The sequence below is a fragment of the Sus scrofa genome, chromosome 5 (assembly GCF_054392235.1).
Source record: "Sus scrofa isolate SSC_HxYL_T2T_F1_AM1 chromosome 5, Sscrofa_HxYL_maternal_Yorkshire_Landrace_v2.0, whole genome shotgun sequence".
Classification (NCBI taxonomy): domain Eukaryota; kingdom Metazoa; phylum Chordata; class Mammalia; order Artiodactyla; family Suidae; genus Sus; species Sus scrofa.
In genome coordinates, this window is record NC_139387.1 from 86,495,572 (window position 1) to 86,505,580 (window position 10,009).

The 10,009-nt window shown below is 41.6% G+C and overlaps 1 pseudogene; it reads left to right on the plus strand.

The window, feature by feature from the left end:
- The first annotated feature begins 8,515 nt into the window (after positions 1-8,515).
- On the plus strand, positions 8,516-9,479 carry LOC110260597 (olfactory receptor 11A1-like; annotated as a pseudogene).
- The last annotated feature ends 530 nt before the right edge of the window (positions 9,480-10,009 follow it).

Here is a 10,009-nt window from a genome sequence, read left to right on the forward strand (position 1 = left end):
ATTCCCTCCCAAGGAATATGTCAGAAATTGGAGGTTTTTCCCAATCTGGAGCCACGATGAGAGGAAGTGCTCCAGTAAATGAATGCCAAGAATTTTCCCACTGGGCTTCATGCTTGCCTGGGGTACAGAAATATCTCTAGTTTTGTTTTGTTTTGTTTTTTACCAATTTCAAACAACAAATAGAATTTTTTTTCTGTTTATCCATGTTTTGGGTCTGCTGGCCTCATTTTTGGAATACACCTAAATGGCCTAAGCTTTCAAATCTGAGTTATTTACTCTCACAAAATCACAAATGACTTATTCCTACAAACATCCACAATTCTAAGAAATGAGGAATCAAGATACATTTCTTTACTTTTTTTTTTTTTTAAGGCCTAACATGAAGTATATGGAAGTAGTTCCCAGGTAGGGGTCCAATCTAAGCTGCAGCTGCCAGCCTGTGCCACAGCCACAGCAATGTGGGATCCAAGCTGAGCCTGCGACCTATACCACAACTCATGGCAACACTGGATCCTTAACCTACTGAGCAAGGCCAGGGGTTAAACCTGCATCCTTATGGCTACTAGTTGGATTTGTTACTCCTGAGCCACAATGGAAACTCCAAGACACATTTTCTTATAACCATTTGGAGAGAAATTTGGTGCCCCTCTCCCCAGACTCAGGGCAGCCCTGTTTCCAGCTAGGATTGAAAATTTTTCAGGCTCGTCTCATGGAATCACCAGAAGGAGATTTCAGGAAGAATATTTTACCCACTCACCCACCTGAGGACTGCTAGGGTCCTCCATCCCATTGGGCCCTGCCAAGTTTTAATGAAGCACTGGATTATCCATGTTTACATTGTTTCAGTTTGTTGTTTTATTGAATGGCAAAGGGAGCAGCTAGTTAGTAGCTGAAGAAGAAGAGACCTGAGCTCCCAGAATCTAACAGAAAAATCCCTATCCAGGAATCTCTTAACTGGTTTCTGGATTTCTCACAAAGACAACTAGTTCATAAACTGTTAAGTCCCTGTCTCCATGGGGGAAAGATGTTTTGGGGTTTCTTATTCTGCCATTTTGCCGATGTCCTTTATTGCCTTCTTTTTCTCTGCCTTTTTGCATTTCTACTAATTGTTTTATTGGATGCTGGATACTAGGAGTGTTCTATAATTGAGCACTTGAATGTTAGTGTCTTCCTTTAAAGATTTGTCGCTTTGTACTTGCAGACAATTAAGAGACTTAAGATTTAGTTTAATCTTTGAAGACTTGCTTTTAAACTTTGTTAGAGTAGGTCTAAATTAGTCTTTATTCTTGAGCTAATTTAATCCCGTCCCTGAAGTGTGGCTTTTCTGAGGTATCTCCTGAATGCTCCTAGTTTTCAATGAGATTTCTCTCCTCTCATTGATTAGACCCCAAATATCTTCTTATGTATGTGAGTTCCAGTAGTTACTCAATTTATAGTCCTAGTAATTCATCTAAAGTCTTCTGAGGATCCATAAACAGGTTTCTATCATTCTTTCTCAGCATATCTCCCTCCTCTTCTGCCCACAAATTCAAACAAATCTGCCTCCCCAAACACTGATCTCTGTCTCTTAACTCAGCAAGACAGTCAAGCCCTGCACTTCCTAGACCTTGAGTTTGGAAAGTGTGTGAAAGCGGAAAGCCAAGGTAGGGGTAAGTCTCAGTTCTCTCAGGGGTTATAGCTCCATGCGGTATGTTTTCCCAACAGCTGTGAACAGGTACGTCATATATTATATCCATTATGTAGTTGTGTACATCACAAGAGCAATCTGGTACCAGTTTATGCTTCAATAGCTGAAAACACTCTCATTTTTATTTTATTTTATTTTATTTTATTTTATTTTATTTTATTTTATTTATTGGCTGTGCCCATGGCATGTGGAAGTTCCCAGGCCAGGCATCAAACCCTAGCCACGGCAGTAACAACCCCAGATCCTTAATCTGCTAGGCCACCAAGGAACTCCAACACTCATTTTTACCCATTTTTAACTTTATAAAGCCTTTGCTATCCCTTTACATTTTAGTTCATATTTCCACTCTATCCATCCATTTCCCTTACTCCCTTCTCTGTAATTTCCATAAACTATGTGGCTCTTTTGTGGCAGTTACCCCATTCCATATCATACCATAGTTCTCTACAGGAAAATCCTATATCTTAACCATCCGATAATGCCCTATGTGTTGTGGGGTTCAAAATATATATATTTGTTGAATAAATGAGACACCCCAAAATATATTGTCGTCTTATCAATAGGCAGGTATAAGAAGAAGATAAATGACCCTCCCACTTAGTGGAACATTAAATGTATGCAGTCATATGGATGGTCTGTATAGAGACTCAAAGCATCAATGAAAAAAAATGGTTAAACAAATGATACTGTATCTACATAATGAATATTATATGATTATTTTAAATGGGGAAATAATATAAAATGCTTACAATAAAATGTTAGGTGAAATATTGGAATTAAAATTATATGTATGATGATAATTACCACTATGTGAAGATACAGAAAGCTAGAAAGAAATTAAATTTTTAGTGATGGAGTTATTTTATTGTGTATGTGCTATTCACATGTTTTTTTTTTTTTGGCCATGATTAAAATTAGTCTTGAAAAAATAATTAGCATGGCTATCTAATTATGTTCATGAAAGATGACATAGGATGGGCAGTTATTTTCACCTTTTTTTTAAATAATTTTTTTGCCACACCCATGGCATTTGGAAGTTTCCAGGGGAGGGATGAAACCCAAGCCACAGCAGTGACAACACTGGATCCTTAACCACTGGGCCTCCAGGGAACTCCTGGATGATCAGTTATTCTAAAAGCCAAATTTTATTAAATATCCTCCAACATCTCACTAGGTTAAACTAACAGTCTTTTTTTTTTTTTTTTAAAGGGCTGCACCTACTGTCATATGGAAGTTCCCAGGCTAGGTGTCAAATCAGAGCTGCAGCTGCTGTCCAATGTAACAGCCACAGCAACACCAGATCTGAGCCACGTCTGCGACCTACACTGCAACTTGCAGCAACACTGGATCCTTAATCCGCTGAGCAGGGCCATGGATCAAACCCGAATCCTCATGGATACTAGTCAGGTTCTAAACTCGCTGAGCCACAACAGGAACTCCACTAACAGTCTTATTGAGACTATTTTTTCAGGTATTTGCAACAAATTCATCCTACACTGTTCACTAGGAAGTTCTACTATTCACAGTGAGGTATTGTAAGAGTGCTTTATTGGTGTTGTCTGTTAATGACTGAGGCCATTTTTTTATAATATCCATTTTATTTATTTTTTCCAGGGTGAAAATTTGACAATCAACAGGAGCCAAGTTAGGGTACATTCTATATATGTCTCTAGATCTGTGCGTCTGTTCCACAATACTTAGGAGGTAGCAAGCATCTAAAGATACTTTTTCTGGACCAGCTTAATCATATTTCCAGCTAACCTATCACAGTTTTATTCTTTTTCTTAATATCATCCATTTACTCTTCCCTACCACTCTACTAAAGGCAAACTGTAACATGTCAGCTTTGAATTTTGGCTTCACCACTTAACCAATTATATGGTCCTGGACAAGGTACTCAATCTCTCTGGGCTATAGTTGCCTGACATGTAAATTGTAGATAAGGATAATAACTACCTTCTATAATTCTTGTGAGGTTTCCTGAGCCACAGCTGCGATCTATGCTACAGCTGAGGCAATGTCAGATACCCAGTCCACTGTGCCGGCCAGAGGACTAAACCTGCATCTCAGCACTCAGGAGACACCACCAATCCTGTTGTGCCACCGTGGGAACTCCATTCACTCTTGTTGATTATGTCAGTTTGTTGGAATGAGGGATACGAGAAGCTTAGTCCTAGAGTTCCCTTTGTGGCTCAGCGGTAGCGAACCCAACTAGTATCCATGAGGATGTGGGTTTGATCCCTGGCCTTGCTCAGTGGGTTAGGGATCCAGCGTTGCCCTGAGCTGTGGTGTAGGTCACAGACGCAGCTCAGATCCCAACTTGGGAACTCGCCTGGGAACTTCCATATGCCACAGGTGTGGCCCTAAAAAGCAAAAAATAAAAACAAGAAGTTTAGTCTTATGAAATGAAATTTTTCCCCAGGCAGGATTTTTATATCAGAAAAACCAGTTCTGAATGAAAGAGTTGTTGATCAGGGTAATATGAATACATCATCAAGGCATGGGTAACTGAAAGTAACTCAGATAACTCTAATAACCAAATTTTGTTTTGTTTGTTACTACATGGCTATAGTCTGAAACAGTGCCTGACAAGCTATAAATACTTTGTATTTCTTGAATTAATGTATGGCATGATTTTATAAAAAACATAATCTAATACCTAAAAAAAACACATATAGATCTTTCATTTCTTCTTCTTCTTTTTTTTTTTTTTTCCTTTTTACTGCTGCATCTGCAGCATATGAAATTTCCTGGGCTAGGGATGGAATTGGAACTGCAGCTGCCAGCCTCCACCACAGCCATAGCAACACCAGATCCAAGCTACATCTGCAAACTACACTCAATTTAACCCCCTGAGCAAGGTCATGAATCAAACCCTAATCCTCATGGACACTATGTTGGGTTTTTAACCTGCTGAGCCACAGCGGGAACTCCCATTTCTTCTTTCAACTCACAGGTAACACTTGAGGGGAAGAAAAGCTGAAAATAAACTTTTAAATACGAGTTGGATCTTTTCATCACTATTATCATAAATTCTAGGTTAATAAATACTGGATTTCCTTTCTACCTAGAAAAGTCTCTCGTTTTTCTCTTTCTCACCTGGCATCTCCCTCAGTTTCTTTACACAACCCAAGACATAGGCAGCCATAGTTCATTCTCAGCTGCTCTCTCAAAGACAATATGCTAATTACTTCCTTGCAGGTCACCTTCTCCCCAATCCAAGTCTTTCCACTCTGTCTTTTACCTATAAAAGTAAAACTCATGTCCAGTTTCTTCCAGGAAGAGCCACCTAGTCTATTCCTAGGAAAATTCAACCCCCACTGTGATCCTGTCCTGTCCTCCTTTTGGCCTAGGTCTGCCCTCTGCCTTCATGTGCTATATTCCTGCAGCGAAACTTCTTTACATCTGTCATTACCTGCATTTTACTATTTACCTGCATTCTCTTTAAGGGGACAGACCTAGTTTATGTAAATCTGTGATGTACAAACTATCAAACTATAGAAGTCATTAGATTTGAGTGAAACATGTGGATGTGGTCCCTGATAAACCAAAACATTCCCCGGGAACAAAAACATAGATGCAGCTGATCTTGTTGACTCCAAGCTACGTCTCCTCCCTAAGGAGGCTCTTATTCAACCCCCACAAGGGAAGGAAGCTGTCTTGCTCCAGAAAAGGCAGTAGTGTCCATAGCAGCATATATAATAGGACAGGGACAGAAGTCTTCTGTGCAAACCCTCGGGTCAGGAGAAGCCAATAAACTGGAGCCATCAGAGGAGAGCAGAAAGTCCAAAGAGCTGTGAGCTGACAGAAGAATTTAGTCCAGAGATAAGACAACCAGAAGGAAGAAGCCAAAGCAGTTCAGGTCCCCTCTGTACTTCCTTTTTTTGGTGGGGGGGTGGGGGAGGTGGTGAACCAAGAGCCGCCCCCCACAGTGTATAGAGTTTCCAGGTCAGGGATCAGATCTGAGCCACAGTTGGAACCTAAGCCGCAATTGCAGCATCCCTGGATCCTTAACCCACTGTGCTGGGCCGGGAATCTAACCTGTGCCCCAGGGCTCCCAAGATGCCATTTATGCCATTTATTCCATTGCCCCACAGCAGGAACTCCTGAGTCTCCTCTATACTGAATCTGAGTATCTAAAATTCATCTGGACCCACACTGCTCTCTGCCTGCCGAGAGGACCACCTCTGACCCAACCTAAACAAAATCGGAAGTTTGCCATATTTTTTTTAATTTCTTGTGTTTGTTCCAGGAAGTTCCAATGAATGGGGCCCATATTTGCCAACGAACTTCTGGAGGAACTAGGAAAAAGCTTCTTTTCTCCTACTCCGACCCTCTCCAGTGAGGTTTATTTTCATACCCCCAATCACGCTGTAAACAACAACCATTAGCCCCATAAGAATCACCTCTGTGAAACCAGCACAGGTAGGTGGGTATGACTTTTCTCCCATGGCCACCCCCTTGGTCCTTGTTCTGCCCTCTGAGCTTCTATGGACTAACTATAATTCCTCTTCTTCAGAAAAATCTCTCCAATTTGAAAACAGCTCTCATAGTCTTATGTCAGCTTTGTCTCTTCCAGATTAAATATCTTCAATTCTTCATATGTTCCTCTCACTTCACAGCTACTAAGTCCTAATTCACAATAGTTTTTAAAAAATCTCAAATCATTTTCACATAGTTACCAAGCAAGGTCTTATCCTTCCTGTACTTTTCCAATTGAATGTTAAAGCCTACGTGCAGATTTTATATGTGCTCTTATTAAATTTCACCTTTAGTCCAGCATTCCAAAAGACAAAGCTATTTGGAATTATAATTCTATCGCCTATAAGATGGGTTTCCCCTCTTTGTTTCACAGCATCTGAAGTTTGATGAGCTGTGCATATTTGCTGTGTCTATTGAAGTCACTGCTAAAACAGGTGTAAAACCAGATGGACAAAACCTTCTTTTCACTAGACATCTTTCTCAGACTTTCAGGGAGACATTAATGAATAATTTTGGTATATAGTAGCCAAACTATCAGTATTCTCTTTAAGCTCAGTCATCATCTTTTCTGGAAGCTTTACTGAATTTAATATGTCCTTTTTTTTCACTCTTTTCTCCTAATCTACTAAATTATTTTTTGATCTACTAAATTATTAATACTATCCATGAAAGACATTATGTGAGGTTTCACATTATATTTAGCATTCTATAGCTCCTGGTGATATCTCCTTACGAGGATTCCAAGTGTTCCATAAAACAACAGGGACCAAAGGCAACTCCCTGACTAGCAAGAGTAATAGTAACTTTTTTTTAATCATAGGCAACAATTCAGAGTCCAGACTTGAATAGTTTGGGGTTAGTTGATCGGTTTGTTGGTTTGGTTAGTTTTACTAGCTTCTTTCCTTGCTAGCCCTTTGCAAGACCCAGAGTCCTATTCCACTCTCACTTCAAGTTTCTCCCTAGCTCTTTAAGAAGTCACTAGTACATAGAAGACGAAGTATGTTTAAAAACATATGAAAGTATTCTATTTGCTTTATGTCTATACCACCCTTGTGACCAATGTGTGTCTACATGAAGTAAAAGCTCAAACCAGAAGGACAGGTAGGACAGGTAGGACCAGGAAAAGAGCACAAAAACCCTTATTCTTGCTGCCATCTGCTTATATGGAATGTCATCTTTCTTAACTTCAAAAATTGAGAGAACTTTATATCATATTGGGCTTTCTGGTTTCTTCAGCACATGCACACATACCTCCTTGACTTCCACGTCCAGGCTTAATCATGGTTCCACCTCAAGCTCTAACAATAATCCACTAGTCCCTCAGTTAGCGGAAGAACCAAGAGATTCCTTCTCTCTTTTAGTAATCATTTAAATGCCTCTTTCTCTAGCCCAGGCATTAATTTCAGATGCTGCGATTTTTCATAGCAATTTACTATTGGAAAATTATTATAACTTCTTCACTTATTCATTCAATCATTCATTCCACAGGTATTTATCAAGGTCTTACTGTGTGTTTGGTATTATCTTCCTGCAGTAAATGAAATAAGAAATCCCATACCAAGGTAGAAATTTCTAAAGAATCTATAGTTAGGTGTGATAAGTTGAGGATTTGACCTGTACAGGGACTCTAAGGCAGGTGAACCAAGAAAAAGAAAGTATTCCTAGAGCATAAAAAACCCTGTATTCTTGCTGCCATCAGTTTAACAAACTGATTTGAGACTGGGAAAAGTTTGAAAATGGCTTTACCAACAGTCCCCAGGACACTTTTCCAAGGAAAAAGAATGGCTTCCCAGGGATCTGAGTTAATTCGCCCCTTTCTACACGGCATATCTCATAAGTAGATGGTATACATTGCTTATCAGTATTTCCAAATCTCATTTTCTTGGAAAGGGAAAATATCCTGAGATGAGTGGCTTCTTCAGGAATGTGCAAGATCTCAGGGTAGGACCACCTACCTGGAAAGTCCTGGGCACTCTTCCTACCCTTCCAGAAGTGTTTATCAGGTATGGTTCCCTTGTTGATGCTCAACCAGGGTTTTCAGGTGAAAGCTCAGTAATGATTGGAGGAACCCTATACTGCTCTCTGATTCTGACATTTCCATCACACAAAAAGGATTTCTGAAAGTATTAGACTCTATGGGAGATTTGGAGTCAAGCAAACCTGGCTTCAAATCATGACTCCACCATCATGACTGAAGAATTGACTTAAACTCGTATGTCTTTTTCTTTTCTGTAAATAGGAGACCATAAAGCCTGTTTGCAGTGCCTGCTATGATGAGTGAATGTGTGGTCATAATCCAGTCATGGTTAATACTACCTTCCTTTTTTCTCTTGGACCCAGATCTAAATGAGGAAGCAGTCCAGGGGTGACAGTGAGAACCAGACCACCTGGCTAATCCTAGAGGGCTTTGGGGAGCTGCAGCACCTGGGCTTCCTCCCCTTCACCCTCTTTCTGCTCATCTATGTGGTAACAGTCGGGGGCAACACCCTCATCCTGCTGGCTGTGGCCTCCACTCGGACCCTCCACACACCCATGTACTTTTTCCTCTGCCCCTTCTCCCTGCTGGAGATCAGTATACCTCCAACATCATGCCTCGGCTGTTGTGGAGCTTCCTGGAAGGGAGGGAAACCATCTCGGTGGTCAGCTGTCTGCTCCAGCTCTACTTGTTTGCCTCACTGGCTGCAGTTGAGTGCCTCCTACTGTCTGTCATGTCCTTTGACCGTTACTTGGCCATCTGCCACCCCCTTCACTACCCTGCCCTGATGAGCACCTGGTTGTGTGGCTACCTGGCTGCTGGAGCCTGGTTCAGTGGCTTCTCTTTCTCTGCCTTCACTCTGGCCCTGGCAACCCCCCTGACCCTCTGCCCTGGCAGTAGGGAGATCAACCACTACTTCTGTGATTTCACTCCAGTTGTAGGGCTGTTCTGTGGTGATGTGGGGGTTATGTGGGGAGCCGGGGTGAGCATCTCAGGCTTCCTAACCCTGGCTCCCTTCCTGTTGATTGTGGCATCCTATGCCTTCATCCTCAGGTTCTGCACATACCTTCAGGCCATGGAAAGCAGAAAGCCTTCTCCACCTGTTCCTCTCATCTCAGCGTGGTCGGGGTGTTTTATGGCACTCTCACAGTGGTCTATGTAGCCCCAACAGACCACATGGCCCCCTTCCTCCGAAAGGCCTTCTCTGTCCTCTACACTGTGTTCACTCCTATGGTCAACCCCATCATCTACAGCCTCAAGAACCAAGAGGTAAAGGAGGCCCTTCTTAGGCTCTGGGGACAGCTCATCCCAGGACATACCCTACTGAGGGAATAAGGGAGGTGTGGAATTCTTCCTAGAGTCCAGCTTAGACCTCTCAGGTCTAAGGGACTAGAGACCACCGCAAATGGAAAGATAGAGAGTGTGGGATTGAAAATGATGTCTAACAGGAGTTCCTGCTGTGGAACAGTTGGTTAAGCATCTGATGGCAGCAGCTTACATCACTGAGGAGGTATGGGCTCCTTACCCACCCTGGCACAGTGGGCTAAGGATCTGGCATTGCCAAGCTGTGGTTGTAGGTTACAGCTGCAGCTCAGATTTGATCCCTGGCCTGGGAACTTGCAAAAGCCACAGGTGCAGCCAGAAAAGAAAAAGAAAATTATGTTTTCACAGAATAAGGTAACTTCATTTGTCCGGTTGGCATGGGGTAGGGAGCAAAGTGTCATGCCTAGTACAGGGCCTAAATACTAGCGATACTCCATAAATATTAGTTGATAAAATGTACTAGTTAATTAACACTGAAAAGAATGCAAGAAGGGGCAGGTGATAACAGCAAGAGGGGTACATTTGCAGGGTGTTCATTTAAG